A 6,000-nucleotide genomic window follows, 5' to 3' on the forward strand; every position below is an offset into this window, starting at 1 on the left:
GGGAGAGCAAAACAAAACATGCCCAAAAAGTTCAACCACCTACTAGATTACGTGCGTTGATTGAAGTTTACAAAGAGAAGCTTTTCAGCAATAAGATAGGCAAATTTACGGATTATAAGGTCAAACTACATATCGACGAGAAAGTGACACCGGTCACACAGGCGGAACGACGTATCCCATTTGCACTAAGACAGAAAGTGAAAGCAGAGATAGAAAAATTACAGCAACAAGATATTATAGAGGAAGTCAAGGGACAACCGACGCCGTGGGTCAACCCAATTGTTGTCGTACCCAAGGGCAATAACGGTATTCGCATATGTCTCGACATGAGATGCGCAAACAGAGCGATAGTAAGAACACGTTATCCCACGCCTACTGTTGACGACCTACTTGTAAAACTTAAGGACAGCAAACACTTTACTAAACTAGACCTTAACGCAGCATTCCACCAGTTAGAACTAGACGAGTCTTGCAGATATATAACAGCGTTCCGCACACAAGACAAAATTATGCAGTACAAACGATTAATATTTGGTGCAAATAGTGCTTCAGAGGAACTACAACATACGATCCAATCAATACTTTCAGACATAAACGGTGCAGACAATATTGCCGATGACATACTAGTTTACGCAAAAACGACAGAAGAACATGACAGAATCTTGACACAAGTGTTTAAGACACTATCGGATAAGGGAATAACATTAAACCTACACAAATGCTTGTTTGACCAACATAACCTTGAGTATTTCGGCTATGTGTTTTCAGCAGAGGGGATGAGACCAAGTCCGACAAAAATTAACGGTCTTTTAAACGTCAACCGACCTACAGACGTCAAATCATTAAGAAGCTTTTTGGGGATGATTAATTATTTGAAAAGATTTATTCCGAACTACAGTACCATTACTTATCCTCTCCGACGTTTAACGCGAAAAGATGTAAAATTTGAGTGGAATACAGAATGCCAAGAAGCGTTTGTAACTTTGACAACAACATTATCCGAAAAGTCGTGTCTGTCATACTTTGACGAAAACAAAGAAACACTCTTGTTCTGCGATGCAAGCCCAGTGGGAATTTCAGCGATCCTACTTCAAAAAAATTGTAAGAAAAATGACATAGATGTGATATCTTACTCTTCAAGATCACTTACGCAACCGGAAATGAATTACTCCCAGATAGAATGGGAATGTTTAGCAGCGACTTATGCATGTGAAAAAAACAATTTGTACCTTTACGGAAAGCACTTCACACTTTTTAGCGACGACAAAGCATTAGTAAATATACTGAACAATCCCAAATCAACACCGCCCCCGCGAATTGAACGAATGATGTTGCGACTACAGAGGTACAACTTTAAAACAGATTACGTCAGTTCTGCAGATAACATATGTGACTACCTAAGCCGAAATCCAACGTCTATTGGCACAGATACAAAATACATCGAAAAACACGTTAATTTTCTCACGTCGTACGCAACACCAAACGCTTTAGACATTAATGATATAAAAACCGCCACACTAGCTGACCCAGCATTAAAACAATTGATATTAATCATTAGCACAAACAAATGGCGACATCTGGAAGAAGCTCCAGAATCAGACGAAAAAAAGTTATTAAAACACTTCCATAAAATAAAAGATTCCTTAACCTTGAATTCAGAACAGAATCTAATACTGAAGGACAAACGAATTGTATTACCAAGAATATACCACCGTACAGTAGTTAAACTTGCCCACGTTGGTCATCAGGGATTATCAAAAACAAAAGCCCTTCTGCGAAGTAAAGTTTGGTTCACCGGCATGGACAAACTAGTAACAGATGAAGTAAACAACTGCATTCCATGTCAATCTGTCAGCAAGAAATCTACGCTACCACCCATCCAGCCAACAGAATTACCGGCTCGTATATGGCAAACAGTCAACGCAGATTACTTGGGACCGCTCCCTGACAATAAGTATGCCTTAGTAATGATAGATCAGCGGAGTAGATATCCTGTCGTGGCATTCACAAACAATACCACAGCAAAGAACTTCACCAACATTTGTAACGATACCTTTGCACACTTTGGAAATCCGGAAACACTTGTTTCCGATAACGGACCGCCGTTTCGTTCCAGTGAAGTGAAAAGATATATGGAAAAGAGGAGAATATATCATAGGAGGGTTACGCCCCTATGGCCACAAGCGAATGGCGAGGTCGAGAGATTCATGTTACCATTGACGAAAATAATCTGTACAGCACACATTGAAAACAAGTCGTACGTCGAAGAAGTGCAGAACTTCTTGATGGCGTACCGTATAACACCTCATTCTACAACAAATATTCCTCCAGCCGACCTTATGTATAATCGCAAAATACGATGTGCTATTCCCGACTTATTTAGCAAAGTTGACGACTCCATCGAACTACAGTTAAACAAAAATGACCAAGACAGTAAACAAAAAGCAAAAGAATATGCCGATAACAACAGATACACACAAGAACAAGAACTAAACATCGGTGACCGCGTTCTGGTGAAACAGAAAAAGATAAACAAAGTGACACCTCCTTTCAATCCGAATCCATACCACGTTACTGATATCAAAGGAACGATGATCACTGCGATGAATAAGGAAACAGAACACCAGATCACCCGCAACATATCTCATTTCAAACCAATTCCAGATACTGCCAAACATGTGCCAATAAAAATAGACACTGAGGATGAGGATAATGAGGAACACCATGTTACCGTTCACAGACCTGAACTTGAGAATGGCGGCCCCAAATCTACTTCTAAAACAACCATGACAAACAACTCTGCGTCACAGCGAACGTCGAAAGAACCGCAGTCGAGAAAGACATATCCAAAACGATATAGAAGACCAATACAAGAATGGAAAACACACTAACCAATGAACTTTCAAGACATCTGTAGATAGCAATTCGACAGACGTTTAGACAGACACGTAGTTATGTTAGAAATTTATGTTATGTATAGGACAAGTTGCTTCTCTTTTGTTTTGCTGTTTCAGGGGAAGATGTTATAGCGAATACACACTTTAATGGAGTACACGCTATACGATGGAGAACATGTCGAAAACAAGTACGAAAGAAGAACTGTAAATATGATTATTTTTGAGAATAGATTATGTTGAACACACGTGTCCTCAGTTTTTAACACAAACGTATTGTGGGTATACGGCAAAGTTGAAAGGCAACTTGTTCTACGGGAAGATGATTGAAGATTTGGCAAGGCATGCAAATACAAGGGATGAAAAGGAGGTTCACGCTGCTCTGCGAAGCCCGTACCTTGAGGACCTTGAAGAGATTGGGAATGCGTATGAGGTAAGAAGGGGCAAGCACAAATGTACTATCGATAGAGCCTACCAGTGCGGATCGCGGTATATCAACTCGCGAAGTTGCGCATGCTCGAATTTTACTATAATATTCTCGACAAGTACGTGGATCGTCGAGACTTCAAATACATTTACATGGGCACCGACAGTGCATATTTTGCCATCTCCGGGGAAGAGTTGAGGGATGTCGTTCGTTCCGAACTGCTTGACGAGTATGATGAAGATGCTCGTCACTGATAAGTACTCGAGTCGAACAGGAGGGTTATTTAAAGCGGAATTTATTGGGTTTCGGATGATTGCCCTGATGGCCAAGTGTTATTTCGTTGAAGGTAAAAAGGGTACTAAATTCTCATGTAAGGGCATGTCAAAGAGACAAAATGCTGTGACCTGGGGTAGATACCTGAGTGCGCTGAAGGGTGGTTTGGTCATGGCTAAAAACGTAGTTTTTCGGGTACATGGGCAGGATATGATCACGTAAGAACAAAACAAGCTTGTGCTCTCCGCCTTCGGGAAAAGGTGAGAAAATGGCAAAAGCACTGTCAACCAACGTGGTCAATCTGTATGCAAGCATGATTAGAAGCGTCCTGGATATCGATAGCGTTGAGGAACTAAGGAGAGATATCGAGGAAGACCCTGTAATGTGCGACTCCATGACAGATCTAGGTATCATGGTGTACTGTACTATTGAGAGGTGTTTAGCCCCGCTCCTGGTCCTGTCTCACACGGCCAGGCATATGACCAAAAAGAAACAGGATGCGGAGAAGGAGGTGGAGGAGACGGCGCTATAAGATAAATGAGTGAAGAAGAGCAAAAGCAAAAAAAGAGAATCATTACAAAGCCTCCAAAACATCCGCGCCCCAGGAACACAAGTTGGCTGCACTGATGAAGAAGAAGAAGGAAGAAAAAAAGCAACAACTGGGTACTATAGAGCCTGCAGTCAAAGCCTCTTCCGGGGATAGTTCTATACAGTCGGTTCACATATATGGGGTCGAAACGCCATCACTGTTGATGTTTTACTGAAGTAACCTACTGCGATACCGGCTGTATCCTTATGAAATAGAATGCATTACAAACCATTACCACTACCACGTGGTACGGATCAAATAAAATGGATATTATTCTATTTGTAACGAATTAACATGTTATGCATAATAATTGTATTATATAACACGACTGTCAATATAACTCTTGTTATTTCATCAATTTTTGATTTCAAACCCCTTATGTTTTTAGTCTTTTTTACGATTTTAATTGCTCCTTTGGCTATTTTATTTCAGTTCGCCCGGCCCTTTGTTACGCACTTGGCCCTGAACAGACTCTACTCGCCGCGTAGTTCACCAATCAAAAAAAATTTGATTCTATCACGGATCAATTTCACTACTCGAGCAGAAAGCGGTACAAGAAACAAGGCCTGTGCGTCTGATGAAGCCCTTGTTTCTTAGGTCATCCCTTTACCCACACAACATCCTTTCTCTACATACGATACTTCGAATCCTCCACTGGAGATTAGGGACACCCAATCAAAAAACATTTGTTATAAATTTGGCAGGGGTAAAAATGAAGCCCGAAACACTGCACCAGAGCCCCAACAGGGGACACAAGGCAAAAGCCAGCCAAATATCGATATTTTAAAAATGCAGTAAATAAATGAGTGCAAGCAATGTAACACCAAAGGAAGCGATGGTTATTGACTCTTTATGGGAGTCTGTCAGGCTCGTCTCGTACACTATCCTGATCGTTATGGGAGCAAAGAAAACTTTGGGGGTTTCTAGACCCGGGGTCATGATGGACCTGGAAGATGGTCTTAAACTAGCTGGTATATGATGGCAGCGATCCTGTTCGATGAATATGCAATTAAGCAGGGGTGATACAAAAAACACTGATATCTCCAAAATAGACCGCCCGGTGAAATTTCTATTTGTCTCTATGCAAAATAGAAATAATGGAAGAGGCCAAGAAGTGTTCAAAATGTAAACACTTTCTTTCCTTCGGCAATTTTAGGATCAAGCTTAAAGGTCAACCAACGAGGACATGCATAAAATGCCTCGATCCTAGCAGGGCGTCAAAGGAGCCCCCATCAAAGACAGAGATCCACCTGTAAAGAGTGTGGGGGGAGGCAAATTTGTCACCATCAAAGGGTGAGATCCCAGTGTAAAGAATGCAAGTGAAGACAAATATTCCCCCATCAAAGGCAGAGGGCCTATTGCAAAGACTGTGGGGGAGTCAGATTTGTCCCCATCAAAGACAAGCTCTGCCCTGCCTGTAGGGGGTCCTTGGTGAATAACCACGGGGGTACATGGGTATGTTGGTCATGCTTTGAAGTATACCCGAAAATTCACAATCGAAAGTTGAGCAACTATTAGTAAATGGATGTCGTAAGAGATCCGCATACGGCAAATTTCACAGGGCCTACAAGCTTCGGAAAAACACAACGCGTCCTGGATCTGCTGGAAAATGAATCCAGGCACCACTATCACAATATAGTGATACTTTGCCCTACCCTACGGTGGAATGCCACCTACCTTGAAAGAGCCTCACTTTGGAAGGATAGCTATGTGTTCCTGATAGACCCAGGAAATGAGCTGTTTGAATGGATCCAAAAATTATCCTCATTATCGGCAGAAGAGGACACCTTGTTTGTAGTCGATGATTGTATAGCGAA

The sequence above is a fragment of the Hydractinia symbiolongicarpus genome, chromosome 3 (genome assembly GCF_029227915.1).
Source record: "Hydractinia symbiolongicarpus strain clone_291-10 chromosome 3, HSymV2.1, whole genome shotgun sequence".
Lineage (NCBI taxonomy): Eukaryota > Metazoa > Cnidaria > Hydrozoa > Anthoathecata > Hydractiniidae > Hydractinia > Hydractinia symbiolongicarpus.